This window comes from Stegostoma tigrinum, unplaced genomic scaffold, assembly GCF_030684315.1.
Source record: "Stegostoma tigrinum isolate sSteTig4 unplaced genomic scaffold, sSteTig4.hap1 scaffold_408, whole genome shotgun sequence".
NCBI lineage: Eukaryota > Metazoa > Chordata > Chondrichthyes > Orectolobiformes > Stegostomatidae > Stegostoma > Stegostoma tigrinum.
In genome coordinates, this window is record NW_026728336.1 from 52,120 (window position 1) to 79,134 (window position 27,015).

General features: G+C 44.8%; 1 long non-coding RNA gene across 6 annotated transcripts in view; it reads left to right on the plus strand.

The window, feature by feature from the left end:
* The first annotated feature begins 1,701 nt into the window (after positions 1-1,701).
* The window catches only part of LOC132208464 (uncharacterized), a 32,658-nt gene continuing 7,344 nt past the window's right edge, over positions 1,702-27,015 (plus strand). For 2 of the 6 annotated variants that reach the window (XR_009444558.1, XR_009444561.1), the window contains exons 1-5: positions 2,415-3,054; positions 9,668-9,814; positions 12,776-13,044; positions 16,975-17,174; positions 17,673-17,819. This is a non-coding gene — a long non-coding RNA (uncharacterized LOC132208464). Of the gene's footprint in view, positions 2,062-2,414; positions 3,055-4,690; positions 5,984-9,667; positions 9,815-12,775; positions 13,045-16,974; positions 17,175-17,672; positions 17,820-18,014; positions 18,030-21,637; positions 21,768-27,015 lie in introns of those variants that run through there. The other 4 variants (XR_009444562.1, XR_009444563.1, XR_009444560.1 and 1 more) reach the window with 4 other exon arrangements.

Below are 27,015 nucleotides of genomic sequence, written 5' to 3' on the forward strand. Positions count from 1 at the left end.
ATCCTGCCTGTCAACCAATTTTAGATCCAGTGTGCCACTTTGCCTTTGATCCCATGGCTGTTATTTACATGACCATTCCACCGATATCCTCCTCACTGAATTAGTGATTTGCTAGCGACACGGTCATACACTCTGTGTTTAAGCTGAAATGATGAATCTCATTGACAAATTTCAAGGGCCCTTGTGGCAAGCCCTGCACAACCCCACTCAAAGCAAACATCCTGTCAGATAGATATCTCTCTACCGTCAATCACCCTGTGCTCTCTGCCTCAGCCAGTTTTGGCTCCAGTGTGCCTCTTTGCCTTTGATCCCGTTGACTGCTGTTTTCTTGATCACTCTGCCAAGGCGGGCTTTACTAAGTCCACATCAAATGCATAAGCTCATCAACACTCCAACATCTCCTCAAAAAAGGATCAAATTTCTGAAATGTGACCTCATCTTAACAAATCCATACTGACTATCCCTGATTAATTCATGCAAGTACATTCTACCCCTAAGAATGCCTCTTTATAGCTTCTCCAGTGCTGAGATTATTCTGACTGGCCATAAATTTCTTGGTCTGTTCCTCTCTCCGTTTGTTCATAGTAGGACAACGTTAATAGTCCCTAGAGTCAGTAATTAAGAAAGCGCATGTAATGTCGTTTATCTCAAGAGGGTTGGAATATAAAAGCAGCAATGTGCCTCTGAGGCTTTATAAGGTTCTCGTTAGGCCCCATTTAGAATACTGTGTCCAATTTTGGGCCCCATGCTTCAGGAAGGACATTCTAGCCCTGGAGCGTGTCCAGCGTAGATTCACATGGATGATCCCTGGAATGGTAGGTTTAGCGTATGATGAACGGCTGAGGATCCTGGGATTGTACTCATTAGAGTTTAGAAGGTCGAGGGGAGATCTAATAGAAACTTACAAGATAATGAATGGTTTAGAAGGGGTGGACGCTCGGAAGTTGTTTCCGTTAGGAGGGGAGACGAGGACCCGTGGGCACAGACTTAAAATTAGAGGGGGTAAATTTAAAACTGAAATGAGACAACATTTCTTCAGCCAGAGAGTGGTGGGCTTGTGGAATTCATTGCTGCAGAGTGCATGGAGGCCGGGTTGTTGGATGCCTTCAAGGCAGAGATCGACAAATTCTTGATCTCAAAAGGAATCAAGGGCTGCGGGGAGAGTGCAGGGAAGTGGTGTTGAAATGCCCATCATCCATGATTTAAATGGCGGAGTGGACTTCATGGGCCGAATGGCCCAACTTCGACTTGTATCTTGTGGTCTTAAGGGGCTGGACATGAAGCCATTAGAGGTGAGTGTAGGTGGGGAGGGAGGGAGGGGATAGGTCACTCTGGGGAGGACGAACAGGTCAAGGGGGTGGGAGGAGCTTCATAGGTAGGGAATGGGGCTTGGCTTGAGCTGGGAGGAGCGGATGGGTAAGAGGAAGAACAGATTAGGGAGGTGGGGACGAGATGGGCTAGTTTTGGGATGCAGTGGTGGGAGTGGAGATTTTGAAGCTTGTGAAATCCACATTGATAGCATTGGGCTGCAGAGTTCCCAAGGCTCAGTTAAGGAAGGACAACAAACATTGATCAGTCAGTCATACATCCAGCAAGAAAACTTTATTTTTTTTTAAAAATAGGATGCATCTGTTAATCAAGTGGCAAAGCATTATCGAGTTTTGAGAAGATTTGTAGCTCAGGGTTCAGGTTCTGGATGTAAGATTGCTCAATGAGCTGGAAGGTTAGTTTTCAGATGATTCGTCACCATTCCAGGTAAAATCATCAGTGAGCCTCCGGTGAAGCGCTGGAGTTCGGTCCCGCTTTCTCTTCAAGTGTTTCGGTTTCCTTGGGTTGGTGATGTCATTTCCTGTTCTTTCTCTCAGAGGATGGGAGATGGATTTGGAGCCAATGTGTCCTCCCTGGTGTAGTTTGTGTATGGAATGAACTGCCAGAGGCTATTATACTCACAGTATTTAAAAGTCACCTGCATGGACACATGAATAGGAAGGGTCTGGAGGGATATGGGCAACATGCTGGCAAATGGAACTAGTCAGTTACGATATCTGGTCGGCCTGAAGGGTTTGTTTCCCTGCTGTACAACTCTGCGACTCTGTCTCTTTGTCTCCCCCTCCCCCTCCCCCTCCCCCTCCCCCTCCCCCTCTCTCATTTGCTCCAGACCCACCCCCCACCACACACACAATCTCTGTCTCTCCATCTCTGTGTGTGTGCGCCTCACTCTCTGTCTGTCTGTGTCTCTCTCTCTCTCGCTGTGCACTTCTCTGTCTCTCTCCTTCTCTTTCACTGTCTCTTTGGTCTTTGTGTGTGTGTGCCCCTCTCTGTCTCTGCCTCCCTCTGTATGTGCTTCTGCCTTTCTCTCTCTCCGTCGACCCCCCACCCACTCTGCGCCGCCCCTCCCCCCGCCTTTTCCTCCCCCCGCCTTTTCCTCCATCTCTCTTACTCTCTAGCCGAGCCTCTCCACCCGCTCAGCAGGGAGCGTTGTGAGTTTCTTTCGAACAAAGTTTAAAGATCTCTGTTTGAACCCAACCCATCCGCAATCAGACTGCATTTCTAATCCCCCCCCCCCCTCTCTCTCTCTCTCTCTCACACACACACACACACACTGTCTCTTTCTCCCTTTCAGTCAATCCCCTTCCTCTCCTGGTCCTACTCACGCCTTTTCCCACCCCCCGACTCTGCCTCGGCGATGAGTCCGCTGTCTGGATCCCTTTACCCAGGAGTGGGCTGAGGACCCAGCGGTTCGGCAGCGGGGATCATCGCACCACGCTCCTGGACCCCTACAACCTCCTGTTCTCCAGCGGCCTCCAGCATGACCACCGGGCTAGGAGCAGGCATCCGGGCTGCCGGAGCGCTCGCTGCTCAGTGGCTCAGCCCTGCGCCGCCTTTGCCGGGAGCGGGGATCCGAGGTGGGAGAAGGCCTCTTCGCCCGGCTCCTGGGCACAGCTACCTGCCTGAACAGCTGCCTGGCACCGAGCCTGCGCTCCCCGAGCACCCGGCCTAGGGTCCGCGACGCCTTCCGGGGCTGAGTAGCCGAAAACTATCTCCTACTGCAAGGTGAGAGCGGGGTTTGGGGTGAAGGGAGGACTGGGGACATGAGCACGGTCCCTGTTTCACATCCTGCGCCGCTCCTATCACAAGGCGAGGGGTTGGGAATGTATGTTTTGGGGGTGAGAATAGCCCTCCTCGGGTGAGGGAAGGCTGGGGACATTGGGAGGGTGTCTATTATACAGCCCTGCGCGGGTTTCCGTAGCCGAACAGCCTACTGCTCTCGTACTACAAGGTAAAGGGAAGGAGGGGGTTGGAATGGGGTGGGGTTTCGAGGATAGCCGTCCTGGAAGTGAGAGGACATGGTGAGAGTCACTATTGTACAGCCCAGTGACTGAATGGCTTACAGCTACTGCAAAAGGGTCGGTTTAGGAGAGGGGTGTTGTAGGGAGGTTTGGGGTCACGGGCAGAGCTGCTTTCTGCAGCTGAACAGCTACTGCCACAAGATGAGATGGGAGAAGGTGTTTTCGGAGTGAGGGGATGCTCCCTCACCCCGCCGCTGTGGGAAGTAGGATCTTTATCGCACAGCACTCCGACGACAAGGTGGGAAGGCAGGAGGGGCTCCTGGGGATGAGGGAAGGACAGAACCAGGGTCAGTATAAGGTTAGGGGCTGAACAGACCCCTTCCAGGGGCTATGGGGAGCTCTTGATGCCCTGCACCAAGCGACCAGCCGAGATCGACCCGCAGCTCTCCGACTACAAGGGGACCCTGTCTCAGAGGCTGGAGCATTTCTAGCCGGAGCTCTGAGGGAAAGGGTCATCGCATCCAAAACGTTATCTCGGTACTTTTTCTTCACAGATGCTGAGCATTTTCAGCAACTTGTGTTTGCATTTCTACCCGGAGGTGGGTTTGTGGTGAGACACCATGGGAAGGGAATGGGTGCGGGGTTTGATGGGGCAGTCACAGAGACTGTCGAGAGAGAGAGAGAGGCAACCCCTGTGTCAGGGTTTGGAAAATCTCCGGCAGTGCTTCATTTCTCTCTCAGCCGAAGGCGCTGCGTGCTTTGGTTTCCTTTGCTCTTGTACTCTCTCCCCCTGTGAATAAAGCCAGAGTGAGAGAGAGAGAGTTTGTGGTGGGAGAGAGAAAAGGGACAGAAAGATGGAAATAAAGGAGCATGACAAGGGAGTGAAATTAGGGCCAGCAGAGGTGAGAGAGGGGGAGAGAATCAGAGTGAGGGAGGAAGAGTGATAAAACACAAACAAAAGAGAATGGGAGGTAACGAGGTGTTCATGAGCATGAAACAGCAGGACATGCAGCATCAGAGGCCAGGGAAGCTGATGTCAGCCTGTCTGCTGTGTTCATCTCCCTTCCTCCGTTCCCCCCCTCCTCCTGCCCCTTTGCCCCCCTCCTGCTGCCCCTTTGCCCCCCCGCCCCCTCGTCCTCCTGCCCCTTTGCCCCCACTCCTCCTGCCCCTTTGCCCCCCCTCCTCCTCCTGCCCCTTTGCCCCCATCCTCCTCCTGCCCCTTTGCCCCCCCTCCTCCTCCTGCCCCTTTGCCCCCCCTCCTCCTCCTGCCCCTTTGCCCCCCCTCCTCCTCCTGCCCCTTGCCCCCCCTCCTCCTCCTGCCCCTTTGCCCCCCCTTCCTCTTGCTCCCTCCATTCATCCATTCCTTCTTCCAGTCAGTCCTCGCTCCCTCCCTCCCTCCCTCCCTCGCTCCCTCCCACCAGCCATCCATTCCTCCCTCCCTCGCTCCCTCTAGTCAGTCAAAACAACTAAGAAAATTACAGCACAGGAACAGGTCCTTCAGCCCTCCAAGCCTGCGCCGATCAAGATCCTCTGTCTCACCTGTCACCTATTTTCTCACGGTCTGTGTCCATTTGCTCCCTGCCCATCCACGTGCCTGTCCAAATATATCTTAAAAGACGCTAACGTGTCTGCGTCTCCCACCTCCGCTGGCAACACGTTCCAGGTGCCCACCAACCTCTGTGTAAAGAACTTTCCATGCATATGTCCCTTAAACTTTGCTCCTCTCACTTTGAACTCATGACCCCTCGTAATTGAGTCCTCCACTCTGGGGGTAAAAAGCTTTTTGCTGTTCACCCTGTCTATACCCTCATGATTTTGTGGACCTCAATCAGGTCCCCCCCAATCTCCATCTTTCTCATGAAAATAATCCTAGTCTACTCAACCTCTCTTCATGGCGAGCACCCTCCATACAAGGCAGCATCCTGGTGAACCTCCTCTGCACCCTCTCCAAAGCATCCACATCCTTTTGGTAATGTGGCGACTGGAACTGTGCACAGTAGTCCAAATGTGGCCAAACCAAAGTCCGATACAACTGCAACATGACCTTGGCAAGTCTTGTACTCAATACCCCATCCAATGAAGGAAAGTATGCCATATGCCTTCGAGACCACCCTATTGACCTGCGTTGTCACCTTCAGGGAACAATGGACCTGAACACCCAGATCTCTCTGTTCATCAATTTTCCCCAAGACTTTTCCATTTACTGTATAGTTCGTCCTTGAATTTGATCTTCCAAAATGCATCACCCTGCATTTGCCCGGATTGAACTCCATCTGCCATTTATCTGCCCAACTCTCCAGTCTACCTATGTTCTGCTGTAACCTCTGATAGTCCCCTTCACTATCGGCTTCTCCATTCCTCCCTTGTAGTGCGATTAGGCAAGACTAAGGAGGCATAGAATGGGTTAGCAAAATGCAGGGCAATGGGGACAATTGAATTGTGGAGCTGGTTTAAGGAGCAGATATTGCGTGTCCTTGATAGGTACGTCCCTGTCAGGCAGGGAGGAAGCGATCAGCTAAGGGAACCGTGGTTTACTAAAAAAATTGTATCTCTTGTTCAGCAGAAGAGGGAGGCTGATGTGACGATGAGACCAGATGGTTCACATGAGGTGATGGAGAGCTACAGATTAGTTAGGAAGGATTTAAAGAGAGAGTTAAGAAGAGCAAGGAGGGTACACGAGCAGACACTGGCAGGTAAATAAAGGAGACCCCGAAAGCTTTCGATAGGTATGTGAGGAATAAGAGGATGACTTGGGTAGGCATAGGGCCAGTCAAAGACAGAAGTGGGAAGTTGTGTGTGGACGCTGTGGAGATTGGAGAGGTGCTAAATTAATGTTTCTCATCTGTTTTCACTGAGGGACAGGAGAATATTGTAGAGGAGGTGACTGAGTTAGAGGCTACTAGAATTGAAAGGGTTAAGGTTAGTAAGGAGGAAGTGTCATCAATTCCACAACGTGTGACGGTAGGTAAAGCCCCTGGGCCTGATAGGATTTTTCCGAGGATTGTCTGGGATGCTAGGGAGGAGGTGGTGGAGCCTTTGGCCTTGATCTTGGAGTCCTCATTATCTACAGGTTTCGTACCAGAGGAGTGGAGGATTGCAAATGTTGTGCCCTTGTTCAAGAGGGGCAGTAGGAATGACCCAGGCAATTATAGACCTGTGAGCCTTAGGTGTGTTGCAGGAAAAATTTTGGAAAGGATTATAAGAGACAGGATTTATAATCATCCAACAAGCAACAACTTGATTGGAGATAGTCAGCATGGATTCGTCAAGGGCAGGTCGTGTCTCACAAACCTCACTGAGTTTTTTGAGAAGGTGACCAAACATGTGGATGAGGGTCGGGCAGTTGGCGTGGTGTACATGGACTTCAGTAAAGTCTTTGATAAGTTTCCCCATGGTAGGCTCTCGGAGAAAATACAGAGGCTCGGGATTGAGGGAGATTTAGCCATTTGGATTAGAAACTGGCTTTCGGTAAGAAGGCAACAAGTGGTGGTTGATGGAAAATATTCAGCCTGGAGTCCGGTTACGCGTGGTGTGCCTCAAGGATCTGTTTTGTGACCACTGCTGTTTGTCATTTGTATAAATGACTTGGACGCAGGAATTGGTGGATGGGTTTGTGAGTTTGCAGATGACACTAAAGTCGGTGGAGTGGTGGACAGTGTGGAAGAATGTTGCAGGTTGCAGGGAGACTTGGATAAACTGCAGAATTGTCCCGAAATTTGGCAAATGGAGATTAATATGGATAAATGTGAGGTGATTCACTTTGGGAGGAATAATAGGAAGGCAGAACACCGGGTCAACGGAAAGATTATTGGCAGTGTAGATGAGCAGAGGGATCTTGGTGTCCATCTACATAGATTCCTGAAAATTGCCACCCAGGTTGATAGTGCTGTTCAGAAGTCTGATGGTGTTTTAGGTTTCATTGGTAGAGGGATTGAGTTGCGGAGACGTGATGTCATGCTGCAACTCTACAAAACGCTAGTGCGGCCTCGGTTCGAATATTGCGTGGTCGCTCCATTACAGGAAGGATGTGGAATCGTTGGAACAGGTGCAGAGGAGATTTACCAGAATGTTGCCTGGTCTGGAGCGAAGGTCTCATGAAGAAAGGCTGAGGAACTTGGGTCCCTTCTCATTGGAGAGAAGGAGGCTCAGGGGGATTTAATAGAGATATACAAGATGGTCAGTGGATTAGATAGGGTGCACAGTGAGAGTCTTTTTCCGAGGATGATGACTTCAGCTTGTACAAGGGGGTGCAGCTACACATTGAGGGGTGATGGATTTAAGACAGATGTCAGAGGCAGGTTCTTTACTCAGAGAGTGGTAAGGGCGTGGAATGCCCTGCCTGCCAATGAAGTTAACTCAGCCACATGAGGGGCATTTAAACAGCCCTTGGATCAGCATATGTTTGACAATAGGATAGTGCAGGGGAATGGGCTTCGATTAGTTCACAGGTCGGCGTAACATGGAGAGCCGAAGGGCCTGTTCTGCGTTGTGTTCTTCTATGTTCAGTTACAGTTCACAGATTACTCTACCACTCATTTTAGTGTTGTGTGAAAAGGATAATGAACATCTGCAGAAGGACGCAGAAAGTGTCAGTGAATGGACAATGGCAGATGGAGTGCAACGATGGTAAATGTGAGACTCCATTTTGGTAGCAATTAGGGCAAAATGGAGTATTAGTTAAATGGTGAAAAATTGTAGCATGCTGCTATTCCCCGGTTGAATGTTTTAAAGGCCAAGACAGACAGATCTTTGAACAGCAAAGGAATTGAGTTTAAAAATCGGGAGGGGATGCTTAAGTTGTATAGGGTGCTGGTGAGGCTTGATGTCGAATAGTTTGTACAGTTTTAGTCTCCTCACTTGAGAAAGGATGTGCTGGCAGTGGAGGGGGTGCAAAGGAGCTTCACAAGATTGATTCCACAATTGAAAATGTTGCTGTATGGGGAGAGATTGAGGAGACTTGGATTGCACTCTCTGAGACTTCGAAGAATGAGGGGTGTTCTAATAGCACCTTTTAAAATGATGAAAGAAATAGATAGGAAAGAAACACGGAAGTTGTTTCCGCTGATGGGTGAAATTACAACCAGGCAGCACAGCCTCAAAATAAGGGTGAACAGTTTGAAGACTGAGTTGAGGATGAGCTTCTTCATCCAAAGGGTTGTGAATCTGTGGAATTCTCTGCTCAGTGAAACAGTCAAGGTTCCCTGGTTGAATGTTTTAAAGGCCAAGACAGATAGATCTTTGAACAGGAAAGGAATTGAGTGTTATGGTGAATGGGAGGGTAAGTGGAACTGAGTCCGCAAAAAGATCAGCGATGACCTTATTGAATGGCGGAGCGAGCTGGAAGAGACAGATGACCTACTCCTTTATTTCTTCTGTCCATATGTCCTTAGATTGCCATCCTTGTCATTCCTCCTTCCCTGGAATAGGCCAGTTCTGAACGCTGATCAGTAGGTCTTTAAATATCTCCCGCGTATCAAATGCCGACTTGTTCAATCAAAGCTCCTCCCAATTAATACTGCTCAGCTCCTACCTAATACTGATGTAATTTTCCTTCCCACAATTTCGTAGCTTCCCCCAAGGTCCTGATTATTCATAGCTATCTTAAAATGTAAGGAGAGGCGATCACCCCGTTTAAGAAGCTCCTGGTTCAGTGTTTTTCCCCATGTGGGAGTCAACTACAGGTTTTCTTGTTCCAAGGTTGGGGAGGAAATAGCCGAGTGGTATTATTGCTGGACTGTTAATTCAGAGACTTAGATAACATTCTGGGGACCTGTGTTCAAATCCCAGCACAGCAGGTGGTGGAATTTGAATTGAATACAAAAGAAAATCATGAATGAAGAATCTAATGATGACCATGAATCCATTGTCAAATGTCAGAAAAACCCACCTGCTTCACTGATGTCCTTTCGGAAAGGAAACTGCCATCCTTACATGGTCTGGCCTACATGTGACTGCAGACCCACAGCCAGATGATTGACTCTGAACTGTCCCCTGGGCAATTCGGGATGGACAATAAACACTGCCGAGCTAGTGATGTCGTCCTCCCATTAGCAAATAAATAAAATTGGATTCTATGTCTTCCGATTGAAGATCGTTTCTTGTTCTCACAGTAATTTCATCGCTTAGTCAGTTTCCCTCTTGCCTGTCTTTTTGGAATGTCACGTAGCCCTGCACATTTACCTCCAGTGTTGATCGCCTTATAACCATGTCTTTGTAATAGCTCTCAAATCATGCCCGTCAACCTGTATGTGTGCTACGAATTTGTTGATTTTGTTCTGAATACAATGAGCACGCAAGCAAAGAGTCATTAATTTTGATTTATAACTTTATTTCACCTCTTGACACTATTTACAGCTGTTTTCTGTTTCTACATGCAGTCTTTTCCAGTCCCATGCTGAGTATTGTTATCCCAATAGTTCTTTAATGTCAGTGTGTGTGTATTCCTGGGCGACTATGCTCGTGTGGTCTACGGAGTTGTGGAGGTCACAGTTCTAGGACAGCCATTTCATAGGCCTCTGCTGCAGGTAAGAAGAAAAGAAAATCTCTTGCTCTGAGCTCTGCAAACCAGGGCAATGTCAAAAAGGAACCAAGGTCAAAAGTTTCAACAAGAATCTCAAAATTAACTGCTGAATTCACATAAGCATTCCGGGGATCGCCCAATGTAGTGGCCACAACATCCCACTTTCTATTCCTCACAAACAATCCAAAGGCTGAACTATCCGTATCCCTCTTAACGGTTATGTTTTTTGAGCTAATTTCTTGTTTCTAACTTGTGTGTATTTGTGGTGCCTTATGACTTCTTGCGTTTAGCAATTGATAAACTCACTTTCTCACTAATTCAGTAAAACCTAGTTTTATAGAATCCCCAGTGTGGAATCAGGCCATTCAGTTCAAGAAGTCCACAGCAACCCTACAAAGAGCATCCCACCCAGACCCATCCCCATTCCCTACTCTATCCCTGTCAGCCTGCATTTCCCATGGCTAATATACCTAACCTACACGTATGTGGGCAATGTGGGTAATTCAGCATTCCCAATCCACCTAACCTGCACATCTCTGGACTGGTCAAAACAATGATTCGATTTGAATTAGTTAGAATGCAGCTGTTAACAGTAATCCTCCGTCCCTGTGTTGGAGCGAGATTTAACATTCAAGATCAAAAATGAAACACTTGAACAAGGTAGCTCAAATTGAGGTTGTTGACTTGCTCGCCGAGCTGGCTTGTTTTCATTGAGACGTTTCGTCACCATGATTGGTGACATCACCAGTAGAGCCTCCAACGAAACAATGTTACTTTACTCTGTCTGGAATTTATACTGTCCGGTCTGTTACCATGAGTACTGTCATTTCGGGTTTTGATCTGTATGGGTTTGTATGTGCGGTCCAATTGTATCTGTTTGTTGGTTGCATTATGGGTGGAGAATCACGCCACTCATATGAAACTGGGACAAGGTAACCATAGTGGCCCAAGCCAAGTGTAGACACGCAGAGGAATTCCTAGAGGCATGGTTCTCCACCCATTCTGCAGGCTCACATTCTTGGTCTCTTCAGTTTGAATATGATCACTTAACCATATCCTTTATGACAAACAACAGAGTCTTACTTCCTAAAATCTTCAAACAGGACTGTCCAGACAGATCCACTTGTTCTCATGATATCGTCTTCTGTTGGAGGGCTTCCGAAATGTCTGCATTCTTCCTCAACTGAGCATTCCTTGCGTTCGTGGTTGACAGAGCTCTCGGCCATGTCCAACCCATGTCCTACACTTTGGCCTCACCCCTGATGAGGTACCCTGGTCCTCAATGACCAACCCATCAATATCCACATCGAGAAGAACATCAGCCACGATTTCTAACAAGATCCCACCACCAGGCATATATTCCCCTCCCCTCCCTTGTCAGCCTTCCGCAGGGACCATTCCATCAGGACACCTCGGTCCACTCCTGATCCGTTCACAACACCTCCCCATAACCCGACAGCACTTTGCATGCCACCACAGAAGGCATAACATCTGCCCATTTACTTCCTCCCGCTTCACTATCCAAGGCTTCCAGGGGAAGCAGCGATTTACCCACACTTCACTCAATCTAGTCTACTGTATTCACTGCTCTCAATATTGTCTCGCTCTGCATCGGGGAGACGAAACACAGACTGACCAACCACTTGGCTGAACACCTATATTCTGTCCATAAAAATGGCCCCAGGTTTCCAATTGCCTGTCACTTGAGCACCCCATCATGATCCCTGGCCAAAATCTCTGTCTCAGGCTTGCTGCAGTGCTCCAGTGAGTGCAAGGTTGAAGACAAAAATCTCATGTTTGCTTTGCAGAACACCTCCGCTCGGTTCGCAATCAACAACAGCACCTTCCAGTCGCCAACCATTTTAACTCCTTTAACTCCCCCTCCCATTCCTTAGACGGCATGTCCATCATGGGCCTCCTGCAGTGCCACAATGATGCCACCTGAAGGGGGCAGGAGCAGCAACTCATATTCCGCTTGGGAACCCTGCAGCCCAATGGTATCAATGTGAACTTCACAAGCTTCAAAGTCTCCCCTTCCCCCACTGCATCCCAAAACGAGCCCAACTGCATCCCAAAACCAGCCCAGCTTGTCCCACCTCCCTAACCTGTTCTTCCTCTCACCTATCCCCTCCTCCCACCTCAAGCCGCACCTCCATTTCGTACCGACTAACCTCGTCCCGTCTCCTTGACTTGTTCGTCCTCCCCGGACTGACCTATCCGCTCTCTACCTCCTCACCTACACTCATCTCTACTGGCTCCATCCACACCTCTTTAACTTGTCTGTCTCCTTTCCACCTATCTTCTCCTCTATCCATCTTCAATCCGCCTCCCCCTCTCTCCCTATTTATTTCAGAACCCTCTCCCCCTTCCCCTTTTCTGATGAAAGGTCTCAGCCCAACATCTAAGCTTTTGTGCTCCTGAGATGCTGCTTGGCCTGCTGTGTTCGTCCAGCTGCACACTTTGTGATCTCGATGTGTCTTAACAACCTCATTAAGTGAGTTCTGGAGAGAACTATGCAGGGGAGACTTAGGGTTTGTCATTCTAACTTGCCTGTCCTGAAAGATGAAAGTTGGTTTATTTTGGATGTTTGTTTCATAGCTATGAAAGATATCCTGAAAGGATTTTTCATATCTTTTGTTGAGAATTTTACCCGTTTAGTCACTCTAATCCTTTTCCTTTTTTAAAGTTTGCTTGGTAGTCATAAATTTCAAATATCGGCCGAATTTTATTCGGCTTTGTATTGGTTCTCCGTGATTCCCCGTTAATGGCTCCGTGACCTGCTAGCTAATTACAGAATTTATCATTGATGTGCCTGTCATAAAATCTTTAGTCTTATACTATGTATTCCCAATTTCAGGAGAAAGTCCAGAGACCTTTTAAAGGAAAGGGGTTTAGAAAGAACACTTAAGTTCTATAGATCCAAGTCATGAATAGTTGATAAATTATTTGCACTTCATATTTCCAGAATCTACCCCGGAAGAGAGAGCCCAGAGAATTGCCAAAGCTGTCTGCAAGCAGTCAATTGACGTGAAGGAAAATTGGGAGCAATTGAAAACCCATGCGAGCAACTGGCAGAACAAGGTGGAAAAGGCGTTAGAGAAACTTCAAGAACTGCAGAAAGCTCTGGATGATCTTGAGTCTCATGTGATAACACCTGAGGGGGTCCACATTGATTGGCAACCTGTGAATGACCTGTTTATTGACGCATTGCAGGATCACATGGATAAAACCACAGTAAGTGCAATTACTTTACACTTCACTTATGAACAGATGTAACCGCAATGTTGTATCGAGACGATCAGTAATATGAGTAGTGAAGTAATATTGATTGAATGGTTGTTAACTTAATTTGTAAATTAAAACTTAGTTGAGCATGCCTTCTGATGATATCACATTGGTAATATGAGTATAATTGAGGATTTTATTGGTCAGTGACATCAAGTGAGTTATCTGCTTGTTGCCATGTTATCAGGACTAAAGGTGAAGTCTGACCACGCCATTTGGCCACTCCTTAGAGAGACACAACTGGTTATGATTTAACCTGAAATCACCATGCCTCGGGCAAGTAAAGGGGTTGAGGCGAAGATCCTTTGTGGTAAGGTCACTGGTGTGGCAATTGAGCCCTCTCTGCAGGGCATCACTCTGCATCACAAACCAACTGTTCAGCCCACGGAATTTGAATAGAATTCTCATGAAGTTAGCGAGAGGGATACTACACGAGAGGGATACTACTGAATAGATCGATGTTTTGAAAAGCGGATGAGATATGAGCAAAAGTTTAATTGATGTGGAAGACCAGCCACAATCATCATCAATGGTGGAGCAAGCTTGAGCGGCCATGCAACATTGTGCTGCCGCTATTTGACTTGTTCAGTGGAAAGGAAGGAAGATGGTCCAAGTGTCAAAAATGCTGAAGACCACATCCTTGTACAACCTCAAAATTTGATTGTGTTCAGCATATTATCACTCCTGGTACCCCTAAATCCTGGTCTATCATCTCAGCAGCTTGACTCTGCCCAAAAGCTGGTTACTTGTGACATTTTTGAAGGATCTTCCCAAGTCTGAAAATCATTTTTGTTTTTGTGCAATCAGAGTTGGCCAGTGTGGAAGGAGGTCATTTGGCATATCATAGCTCTTTGAAATAACTCCCCAATTCGTCCCCCTCTGCTTGGCAATGACTTCAACCACTTATAAAATCTCTTTAATGGAGGGATACTTTGAAGACATCTGAAAGGAGTATTAACGATCCCAGAATACAACTGAGCCTTATTAAGTTGTTAGTTCAGATGATCAAGAGCTTGATCAAAGAGGATTGTTTGAAAAAGTGCCTTAAAAGAGGAAATGTACAGAGGCTAAGAGGTGTAGGAAGTTAGTGAGTTTTGAAAGATTTGTGCTCAGGTTGAGGTTCTGGATGCGAGTTTGCTCGCTGAAGGTGGAGGAAGTCTCTTCTTGGGTTTGAAGCCTACACAATTAAATGTTTGGCAACCAGTAGTGGGCCGTTTGAAATCAAGAGTGGGCAAGAGGACGTAATTAGACGAGTGCCGATATCCTCAAGTATGGTTGGATTGGTGGGGATTACCAAAGTAGCGATAGGCATAGCCAAGGAACAAAAATGAGAATTCAATAAAATTACTGTTAATAGTATCAGTTAGGTGGAAAGTACAGAGAATAGGACTTGGTTCAAGATGAGACTCATGCACTGGAGTTTTAGATGACCTCAAGTGTTCAATGGGCAAAAGTGGGACTCCAGCAGGGAATGCATTGGTATTGTCAGGCCCAGAGTGAAGTAGTTCCAGATGAAGGTTTCACTGCTAATGAGCCAAGACAAGAGACAGGTAGGCAGGATTGAAAAGATGGAAAGAGACAGCTTCAGGGATTGCATGAATGTGTGGTCGGACGTTCATCGTGGGATAAACAAGATGCCAAGGTTGTGCTGAGACAAGCGTAACATTACATTGTTGCCAAGGCGGAGTAATGCAGTCAGTAGGCAGTGAATAGAGGTTGGTGTGGGGACCACAAACAGTGGTCTTCCCAGTTTTAAATTGTTATCTCTACATAGTTCCGCAACTTTATGTTCTGTTCAAAAGGCATTACTGACAAGAAAACAGAAGTTAGCCATTTGTTTACTTGTTAATATATCTTGATTTTTCCACCATCTTCTCCAATTATGAACACCACATGTGAAGTGTACTAAGTGAACCATTCAAACCTTCAAAGGAAATGTTAAAATTGTGGAATATAAAGTTAAATTTATTTTCTTGAAAATTTAAATAAATTACATGAAGGTTTGACCAAGACTGAAAGGAATTGGATGGAACACCAGATGAATAAAACAAGCAGTAGTAAGGTGGTATTAGCTGAATGTTCCTGAAGAAAGAGAACACAGCCAACCTTTCTTCCATCAGGGGGATTAATTGTGTGGTGTCAGACACAGTTGATTAAATCATTCCTTCTGTCTTTACTGTCTGACTGTACTATGGTTGTAATATTTCCTTTTTTAAAGGCTCAAGGCTCGACATACTTCTCATTTTCTAAATTTTAAGAAGTTGGCTTCTTGTCAAGTCACGGTAGGACTGAAAACACAGTCTATGACTGTTTGAAGTCACATGACACCAGCTTATTGTCCAACAGGCTCATTTCAAGTCACACAAGCTTTTGGAGTGCAGCCCCTTCATCAGGTGCAGTTGGTGAGGTGACCACACAGACAAACAATTTATAAGCAGAGAGATCAAAAGATCATAGAATTGGCCTGAGTGGAGTGTCAGATAATAACTCTCTAACACTCTTGGTAGCCTGTATAAGCAAGTAAAGTGTTTATATAGTCAATGTCAGTGCTGTGCTGTCATGATACTCAGGCAGCGCAACTGGAATGTACAAGGTGACATCTCGGGTCAGACTCTGACTTGTAGTTTAGAGGCTTGTGTTCAGAATCTGTCTTAGAGTTTTAACCTTTATTTCAAAACCAGGAATTTATAACACACCACACTGACTGTGACTACAAGCTGTGTGTTTCTTCAACAAAATATCTGCAACTAAACAAACATCCTGGATGAAGACTTATTATCTGACACTCCACTCACACCAGTTGTATGATCTTTTGATCTGTCTGCTTATAAATTGTGTGCCTGTGTGTTTTCCTCTCTGACCGCACGTGATGAAGGGACTGCACTTCAAAAGCTTGTGTGATTTCAAATAAACCTGTCAGATTATAACCTGATGCCATGTGGCTTCTGACTTTGTCCATCCTAGTCCAACACCAGCACCTCCACATTATAAGTGTTTGGAACCAAGTCAGTGCAACAGGCATAGGTCGAACATTTGACTTCGGAAGGATGCCTCGTGCTGAAAAGTTTATTAATAACAAAGGATTTCTCCATTATGCCATCTATCATAACATGCTGCGCCTCACAGTCATAATGAAAGGATGCCCACTTTAATTTAGCAGCGCCAAGAACAGTTATGGACATTTTTAGCATGGGAGAAGGCCATTCAACCTATTTTATCTGTACCAGCTCTCTCCCAGAGCAAAAAAATTAATCCTTTTCTCGAATTCATTCCACATATTTCACAGGATTGAAATATATAGGTACATAGTTAAGTGATTTTAACATCGAGTGAGCAGTTCTCGCACTTCACCTTGTCACTAACAATTGAAAACGTGACTTAGAAAGAGTGGGTCTTTATTTTGTTCTGTTGTGATGATGAAGAAGATGCAAGTCGAAGTGCTGGAACTGGCCTCTTGAACTTAGAAACATTTAAATGTGTATAAAATGAATTCTGTGCGCATCTATTACAAGCAGTTTTATGGAAGGAAAAGGTACCAAAGAAGATTTGGTGTATTGTACTTGATGCTATTATACTCCAACCTGTGAAAACAGAACTCTATGACTGTGAGTGTTGAGATCTGAGAGGGTGCTATCTTGTTTGAATTTACATTGCTAAGTCTAGGCCTATTTTCTCAACAGCAAAATTGGTAATCCAGAAAGAAATGGATGTTTCTCGCATTTGTTGGCTGTAAGTGTCTGTTTAAAGTTTGAGTACAGTGTCCTCATATACAGGTGCTTAACCTGCTTTTACAGTTTGAACATTTGTTGTGCCAATGAAAATTGTTTGAATGGTTTCACCTCCAGTTTTCTTCTTTGTACATATTTGGTATTTTTTCAGGTTAAGGACTGCCTGCAAAATCTGAGATTGGGTTTTGAAACACATCAACCTTTGCTTGCGAGAGATAATGGTAACTGCAGATGCTAGAGAATGCGAGATAACAATGTGTGGAGCTGGATGAACACAGCAGGCCAAGCAGCATCTCAGGAGCACAAAAGTTGACATTTCGGGCCTCGACCCTTCATGCGAGAGAACGTAACGTAAGAAAGAAGAACAGGACTAAGTAGTATTATCCTTCAAAGCCTTGTTGAGTTGATTTGTCCTGTTTTGTTCCTTACTTTTACATTTATTAAATCCACATTTTTTAAAGCATTCTTTCACAGGATGAGGGCACTGATAGCAAGGCTAACATTCATTTCCCATCCAGGAATGGCTTGGTAGGCCATTTTGGAAGTCAGTAGAGAGTCAACCATATTCCTGTGAATTTGAAGTCAGATACCAGAATTGTGAAGGGATGCAGATTCCCTTCCCGAAAGAATAGATTAGTGAATTCAGTTTTCTGTTAAAATAATTTATGATAGTTTCATCGTCACTGTTACTTTTAACTCGAGATCTTTATTAATTAAATGTCATTTCCAGCAGATGCTTTTGTATATTATATTTAATATTAGGATTTTAGTTTTAACTTAATTTCTTATTAACATTTAATCATTAATTTCAGGATGTTTCTCAGATTTTATACGCTTCCTCTCCATTAGGTTTTTAAAGAAGAAATTGCCCCAGTCAAACAAGAAGTCAAAATATTAAATGATCTGGGATGTCAGTTATCTCCGCTTAATGTCTCTTTCTCTCCAAAGATTTCTCACCAGCTTGATGACCTAAATATGAGGTTGAAATTTATACAGGTAACAGTGAAAACATTTTCTAAACTAGCCAATCTGTTGAAGAAAGTATGTCCAAATAATTTGGCTTCAAATATATGAGCAAGATAAAGAACCCTTTCAACTGAAGCAAGCAATTAATATTTTATTATCATGGTTTATGAAGTTATCCAATTTTATCATATTCCTTTTTCAAAAATACAATGTTCTTGTCTGTAGTTTGCACTTTAGAATGTAATCGCAAAACAAAATCCAAATAGTGAGAGATGTGAGCATCCGAACTACAGTCTGAAATGGTTCAGGACTGGAACAATTTGAATATATTCAGGATGAAGCTGCAGGTAGCAGGCATTTTTCCCGATCCATCTAAAAGAATTTGGAATTGGAACATTGTGCTCACTGCTGTACACTTCAGTATTATGTATTGTTTCATATTTTAAGTCCCTGAGAAAGACATACTTTAATGAATTACAACAAAGATATACTTGATACATTGAAGGGAAGAATGACATAAAGTTGTCTGAACTGCATGTATTTCTTTCAATTGAGCAGATTTTGATTGATGTCAGCAAAGTAGTAGATGAAAGTTTTATTTATCCCATAAAGCCGCATGAAATGTTTTATTGAGCAAATTATTTCAGTCTTGTTCTGTGTCAGCAGCTCGCTTGGCCATGTAGCACAATAAAACTCCTTATCGGTTCTAGCAAGCAGACAAAAACATAAATAGCACCAGGATCTGGATGTTCTACCTCTTGACCCTACCTCACCATCCGATAAGAGATGGCTGACCTGCCCAGGACTCAACTCCTCTTCTATACCAGCTTCTCAGACCGCTCAAGTTCTCTATTTCAAAAATCTTATCTACCACCTTCTTTAAATACTTCCAGTGATCTACCTTTCACAATTCTCTTGTGTTCTAAACAATCGCTACCTGCTGAAAGAAGAAATTCCTTTGCATCTCAGGTTTCAATAAATGTTCCCTTCTTCTGTAACTATGTTGCTGAGTTTGAGATTTCCACAATAATGGAAACATTGTCTTCACATCTAGCCTGTCAAGCCCTCTCAAAATTTTGTGTTTCAGTAAGATCACCCCTCATTCTTCTAAACTTGAATGAATAAAGACCTTCTGTGCAACCATTCTTGATAAATCATGATCCGATGAATCAGCCCAGTGAGTCTCTTTTGAACTGCTTCCTATGGCTGTGTATCCTTTCTTGTATTTCTCCAAGTGTGACCTCCTCAATAGCCTGATCAGTTGCAAAAACACTTGCCCATTTTTAAACTGAAACCTCCTTACAATAAAGGCCAAAATTCCATTTGCCTTCTTAATTACTTGCATCACCATCGTCATGGCTCACATCAACTCCAACCTACCAAAGTGCTTTGATCCTTTGCAATTCACCTACCACTGCAACAGGTCTCCAGCTGATACCGTCTCCCTGGCCTGACAGTCATCCCTGGAATGTCTGGATAACAAGGATACCTACATCAGTCTGTTACTTATTGATCAGAGCACCACCTTCCACACTGTAATTCCAAACAAACTCCTCTCTAAACTCTGAGACCTGCGCCTCAGCATCCCTCTGTGTAACAGGATTCTCGACTTCCTGACCCAGAGACCACAATCAGTAAGGATAGATGACAACACTTGCTCCACCGTAAGCCTCAACACCGGTGCCCAGCAAAGCTGCCCCTACTCTATACTCCTTATGCAATCATGACTGCGTGGCCCCAACTCCATTTACAAGTTTGCTGATGACGCTTCCATTGTAGGTCGGACCTCAAACAACAATAAGTGAGATTACAGGAAAAGCAATTGAGTGCTTGCTGGCATGATGGAAAGATAACAATCTGTCCATCAGCATAAGCAAAATGGAGGAGCTGGTCATTTTTTTCAGGAAGCTTCTGTCTGCAGCAATGGTGCTGAGGTGGAGATGGTTGATAGTGTGAAGTTCCTGGGAATGTTGCTCACCAACAATCTGTCCTGGCCAATCCATGTCGACATGATGGTCAAGGAGGCTAAGGAAATTCAGCATGTCCATGAGGACCCTACCTGTTTTTGTAGATGCATCCTATCTGGATGCATCACTGTGTGGTATGGCAGTTGCTGTTCCCAAGACCGCAAGAAGCGAAAGAGAATCATGAGCACAGCCCAATCCGTCACGCAAACTAGCCTTCCATCCATTGACTCCATCTACACTTCCCACTACCTTGAGAAAGCAACCAACATAATCAAAATACCCCCTCACTCTGATTATACTCTCTTCCGTCCTCTTCTGTCGGGCAGAGGATATCAGTTTGAATAAGCGTACAAATAGATTTAAGAACAGCCACTTTCCTGTTGTGACTTTTGAATGGACCTCTCAAATGTTAATTCTGATCTCTCTCTCTCAGCCTCTTCTCTCTGGCTGTAACACTATTCTGCACTTTGTACGGTGTGATTTGCCTACACAGCATGCAAATCAACACTTTTCACAGTATCTCAGTACATGTGTCAGCAACAAAGCAATCATTCACCTGCATGCTAGTATGTGTTTCATGGACGAGAGCATCCAAGTCCCCTACCATGCATTTTCTTTAGAGTCTATCTTTTGATCCTTCCTACCAAAGTGTACTTTCCGACATTAAACTCTCTCTGCCAACTTTTTTCCGACTTGCTTGACCTGTCTATCCCCTTGCAGATTCTTTCTGTCCTCATGACAACATTCCCTTACTCTATTTTTGTAGCATCAACAAATTTGAATGAATTTATGCCTTGTCCCCTCCTCTAAGTTATGAATATAGAGAGTAAATAATTCTCGTCCTTGGACTGATCCCTGTGGCACTCCACTAGTTATGGCTTTTCGGCCTGATAAAGATGGTGGTTAGAAAATAACTGGCTGAACCACTGAAATGAAAAATGTGAAAAAATATGCGTTTTCATTGTTTGTGAAATACTTAAATCAGATTGTAGATAATAAAATATAAATATTGCAGTAGTTCTTCATAGTTTCTCATTGAGCTTTCTGAGAATTCTGAATATAGTTCCTGATTTATGATAGCATCAGTTTTCATGCATCTTTGTCTGAGAATTCAGATTTGTTTTGTCAAAAATTGTGCTGTGCCACACATGATATTTGCTAAATCTGTCCTGTCCCAGCAGTTCAACTCGTTCAGTTTTGAGAACTTTTGTCAGGACCCCACAGTTGAGCTACCTTGCGTTGATAGCTCACTACACACTTCTTGCATTGAAACAAATGTACCTCAGACTACCTGTCCATCAGCGTTCATCATCTGCTCTGTGTCTACTCTTCCTCTTAGTCACACTGACTTCATTATCTAGTTCCTTACAGGCTGTAGTTATTATCTTGTTACTGCCCACTAACCTGTGCATTTGGCTCCCATCCCCCTGCCACATTACGAGGTCTTACGAGGAAAGGCTGAGGGACTTGAGGCTGTTTTCATTAGAGAGAAGAAGGCTGAGAGGTGACTTAATTGAAACATATAAAATAATCAGAGGGTTAGATGAGGTGGATAGGGAGAGCCTTTTTTCTGGATGGTGACGGCGAGCACGACGGGGCATAGCTTTAAATTGAGGGGTGAAAGATACAGGACAGATGTCAGAGGTAGTTTCTCGACTCGGAGAGTAGTAAGGGAATGGACCGCTTGGCCTGCAATGGTAGTAGATTTGCCAACTTTAGGTACATTCAAGTCGTCGTTGGATAAGCATATGGACGTACATGGAATAGTGTTGGTTAGATGGGCTTGAGATCGGTCTGACAGGTCGACACAACATCGAGGGCCGAAGGGCCTGTACTGTGCTGTAATGTTCTGTGTTCTGTGTTTTATTTATTGTTGAATAGCAGCAGGAGGTGAGGAGGCAGAGACTGCAACCCTGAGGTCACGGAGGGAAGGAAAAGAGGCTCTTACTTGGAGATTGAGAAGCAGGAGAGGGCACAACCCAGAGGTTTGGGAGTGGAGAGAGGCTGCAAGTTAGAGGTCAAGGTGAGGAGAGGCACCAGTTGATGTTGTAGATTAAATGTAATACAGAAAATTGTGAAGTGGTTAAGTTTGGTTCGAAAAACAGTACATAAAACAGAAGGAACCATTCTAAATGGGTGCAGAAGCAGACCGGTTTTGCTGTTCTGTGCATAAACCATTCAGTTAAACCACAGCTAGTCTGAGCTTCAACTCTGTTTACCTGCTGAAAAGTCATGTCGACTGAAAACATTAGCTTGCTTTCTCTCCATGGCTGCTTGCCTGACCTACTGTGGTCTCCGGCATTTTTTGTCGTCAGTCTGTTTACCTCCCTTTCTTCTATGTCCTTTCATAGCCTTAGCTATCAAAAATAATTTCAGTTACACTCATTGTTATTGATCCAGCACCCACATTCTTTTATGAGAGAGTATTTGAGATCTTGACTGTTGTTTGTATTAAGATACAAGTGCTTCCTGATTTCAGTTCTGAATGGCTTGCCATTGAATCTCATATATTAATAGATAATACTTCTGATAAGAAATGTTTTCAGAGTGTTATAGTGGAAGCTTCTATGTTTTGTGCATCCTCTATCTAGCCACCAGACTCAGAGTACCTGTTGGGACCATCCAAAAATGACTGAATATTTTCACTCATTCGGTCAGTAGATTGATAATAGGACTCTGGTTCTGTGCCACTGTCAGATCATTGTGACTCCAAAAGGTACCAAAGTAAATTCTGGATTCTAGGCAAATATACCTATGTGTTTAGATCTATTTAGATGCATTCATGTCGGCTAAAAATACTTGAAATAATGTATAATTAGGAGTGACAGACAACATCTGTGACATTAAATGAAAAACAAGAACAAAGAACTTTGGTTCATATTTCAGCTTCGACAGGCACTAAACAACTAAAAGCACTGTATAACCAATGAAGTAATTTTTTGAAGTATGTTTGTAATGTCGGAAACACAGCAACAAATATATGCGCAGAAGGCTTTCACAAACAGAACTGTAAAAATGACCACTTACTTTGTGATATTGATTGAATGCTAAGTGTTGGCCAGAATGTAGATCCACTGAACTGAATACAGGTGGTTTGTGGGTAAGAAAGTCTTAACCCTTTGGACAAACCTAATTTTATTTGTAATTTATTAGCAATAACTGAATTGTGCAATTTAAGTTCAGAAGTTCCCAATTTTAAGTGGAGTTTTAACAAATTCACCTTTGAAGAGCGTTTGGGCTTGATTAACCCAAGTCTCAACTGAGTTAACTCAGCCTTTTGTGTTAGGGATGTATAAATTATCCATCTTAGGGGAGGCGATGGCCTCACGGTATTGTCACTGGACTGTTCATCCAGAGAGACAAATCATGTTCTGGGGACCTGGATTCAAATCCCGCTGTGGCAGATGGTGGAATTTGAATTCAATAAATATCCAGAATTCACAATCTGATGATGACCATGAATCCGTTGTTGCTTGTTGGAAAAGCTCAACAGGTTCACTAATGCCTTTTCGGGAAGGAAACTGTCATCCTTACCTGGCCTGGTCTGCATGTGACTCCAGACCCACAGCAATGTGGTTGACTTTTAACTGCCCTTTGGGTAATCAGGGCTGGGCAATAAATGCTGGCTCGCCAGTGACGCCCTCATCCCGAGGTTGAATCAAGAAAAAAAATTACGATTGCCTTTTCTAACTTCTCAGCCTTCAGTAATTGATTCTTCCAGTGCTAGAGAAGAAGTGGTGATTGTGGCTTATTCTCTTCCCATGGTTTAACATGATGCAACTGATGGTAAAGTTAATAAGCTTTATGAAAACATAAGTAAATATATATAATTAAATAAAAATAGCAAAGTCATTAATTAGAACTCGGCTACAACATGTAAGAGCTCCTGTGTTCCACTATGGTCTGGTGCAAGCATGTTTGCTGTAAGCACTTAATGTTTGAGTAGCTTCTGTTTATGAGCTGGAGGCTGATCTAGGGATGCTGGGACACATCAGAAGGATTCTTTGCACCAAGAGGCAGTCACAGCCCTTAAGTTTGTGTTTGTCTGATTTGGTCAGTCTTCAGGCGCAGGAGAGGTCGATGGTGGAGGTTCATTACGCTAATACTGGGGAAAGTAGGACTGTCCTGTGGTGAGTTATGAATTCAACTGGGCCTGTGTTCATGAGAGTTTAAAAAGATGAGGGGGGGATCTGATTGAAATATAGAAAGTTGGAACTGAGCCAGATGAACTCAATGCAGGGAAGCTATTTTCCCTGTTTGTGGTGCTAGGACCAGGGGTCACAGTCTCAGAATTTGGGGTAGATCAGTTAGGACTAGGATGAGGACAACATCTCGTCATTCAAGCAGAGTGAATCTGTGAAATTTTCAACCACAGAAGACCATGGGGGCCATCACTGAATGCATTCAAGAACAAGACAAGGTGGCTCGGTGGCTCACCACTGCTGCCTCACAGTGCCACTGACCTGTTTTGATTCCACTCTTGGGTAACTATCCGTGTGGAGTTTGTACATTCTCCCTGTGTCAGTGTGGGTTTCCACCAGGTGCTCCGGTTTCTTCCCACAGTCCAAAAATATGCAGGCCAAGTGGATAAGGCATGGTAAATGCATAGTTATGGGGCAAGGATGGAGGGGCCAGTCTTGGACACGATGCACTTCGAAGGGTCAGTGTCGACTTAATCAGCTGAAAACATTTTGCATTGTAGGGATTCTTTGATTTTGTGATAGATTTTTAGATGTTAAAAGATTCAATAAGTATACAGGAAAGTGGGAATATGATATCGAGATGTAAGATCAGCCATGATCTTATTGAATGGTGGACTTGGCTTGAAGGGCTGATTGGCTTATTCCTGCTTCTAGTTTCCATGTTCTTCTGTGACTGAATGAGGCTGATAGCGGAACTAGAATGCCTGAGCTTTAGGGTGGATGTGCAAATTGACTATCGCACTGTGGTAAAAAACACACTTTCAAAGGGGCTTGATAAACGCAATGTAGTATAATCAGTGGGATTGACACTATTCTGTGTAGCAAAGAGTGAGAGTCTGTAACTGTGGAAGCCATTGCCACAGAAGACTGCGAAGGCTAAGTCATTGAGTGTATTTAAGACAGAGATAAATAGGTTTGTGGACAAGTAAGTGCATCAAGGGTTATGGGGAGAAGGCAGGAGAATGGGGTTCAGAAGTATGTCAGCCGTGCTTGAATGACAGAGCAGACTCAGTGTGCAGAATGGCCTAATTCTGCTCATATATCTTCGGGTCTTATTTGCTCAGACGGGAAAAGACCTTGCGGTGGGAGGTGGAGAATCCAGACATTGTAGGCAGGACAAAAAAGGAGTTTGTGAATAGTTGTAATGAGGAATTTGGCACCATGAAGCAGAGCCTTCAATGTCATAATCTCTGGATGCATAATGTGTTGGGCAGAAAGGCTTATTTCCATGCAGTGGGCCACCAAGATTCTAACTCCAGACAAACATATCCATCTTCTTTGCGCTCAATCTGACTCCTACGAGCAGGGAGCTTTCCCCCCATTCCCGTTAAAACCAGTTTTGCTCGGTTCCCTGGATGCCACATTTGGTCAAGTGTGGCCTTGATGTCAAGAACAATGACTGTCGCCCTCACTCCCTCACCTCGTTTGTCCATTTTTGAACCAGGGCATCAATGAGGCCAGGAGCTGGGTGGCCCTGGTAGAAACCCAACTGAGTGTTAGTGAGTAGGTGATGCCTTTATTTTCACCTACTGTAGTCCCAATCATGCAACTCTGTCAATTGCTGCCCCTGCCAAGCGCTGGAAGCCTCCCCAGAGTTATCCAGACAGCAGAAAATTTGTTTCAGGAAGACGAGGACCTGCCCTGTCAAATTTCATGTGGATGTGCTGTGGCACATGCACAGAGCGTGATTAAAGGGAGTCAGCATGGCTTTGTGACGGGCGGGTCATGCCTTACAAATCTGATTGGGTTCTTTGAGGAGGTCATGAGACCGGTTGACGAGGGGCGAGCAGTGGATGTGGTGTACATGGACATCAGCAAAGCATTTGATAAGGTTCCCCATGGCAGGCACTTTGATGAAGTCAGGAGGTATGGAAATCAGGGTGACTTGGCTGTCTGGATTCAGAATTGGTTGGCTGACAGGAGGCAGAGAGTGGTTGTAGATGGTAAATATTCTGCCTGGAGGTCAGTGCTGAGTGGTGACCCGCTGGGCTCTGTTCTTGGGCCTCTGCTGTTTGTAGTTTTTAGAAATGACTTGGATGTGGAGGTTGAGGGGTGGGTTAGTATGTTTGCTGCTGACACAAAGGTTGGAGGTGCCGTTGATAGTATTGAGGGCTATTGCAGGCTTCAGCGAGACATTGACAGTATGCAGAGGTGGGCTGAGAAATGGCAGATGGAGTTCAACCTGGATAAATGCGAGGTGATGCATTTTGGAAGGTCGAATTTAGATGCTGAATCTAGGATTAAAGGCAGATGCTCGGCAGTGTATAGGAATCGCGGAATCTTGGTGTTCAAGTGCATAGCTCCCTCAAAGTTGCCACACAAGTGGATAAGGTTGTTAAGAAAGCATATGGTGTTTTGGCTTTCATTGACAGGGGGATCGAGTTTTAGAGCCGCGAGGTTATGCTGCAGCTGTACAAAACCCTGGTGAGACCACACTGGAATATTGTGTCCAGTTCCGGTTGCCCTATTATAGGAAAGATGTGGAGGCTTTGGAGAGAGTGCAAAGGAGGTTTACCAGGTTGAGAAGGTTGACTGAGCTTGGACTTTGCTCTCTGGAGAGAAGGAGGAAGAGAGGTGACCTGCTCAAGGTGTACAAGGTAATGAGAGGAATGGATAGAGTCGATAGCCAGAGACTTTTCCCCAGGGCAGGATTGACTGCCACGAGGCATAGTTTTAAGGTGTTAGGAGGAAGATATAGAGGAGATGTCAGAGGGAGGTTCTTCACCCAGAGAGTTGTGAGTGCATGGAATACTTTGCCAGTGGTAGTGGTGGAAGCAGAGCCATTAGTGACATTTAAGCAACTGCTGGACATGCACATGGACAGCAGTGAATTGAGGGGAATGTAAATTAGGTTAGGTTATTTTTGGAGTGGGATTATTCCACGGCACAACATGGTGGGCCGAAGGGCCTGTGCTGTGCTATACTTTTCTATGTTCTATGTTGTGTGTAAGAGTCAGAAGCCCAGTTGTTATTGGCTTGGCTCTTTAGCTCAGTAGCTATCCCTTAATTTTTTGATGGCCCAAAGTGGCTGGCAAAGCAGACTTGCAACTTGAAAGC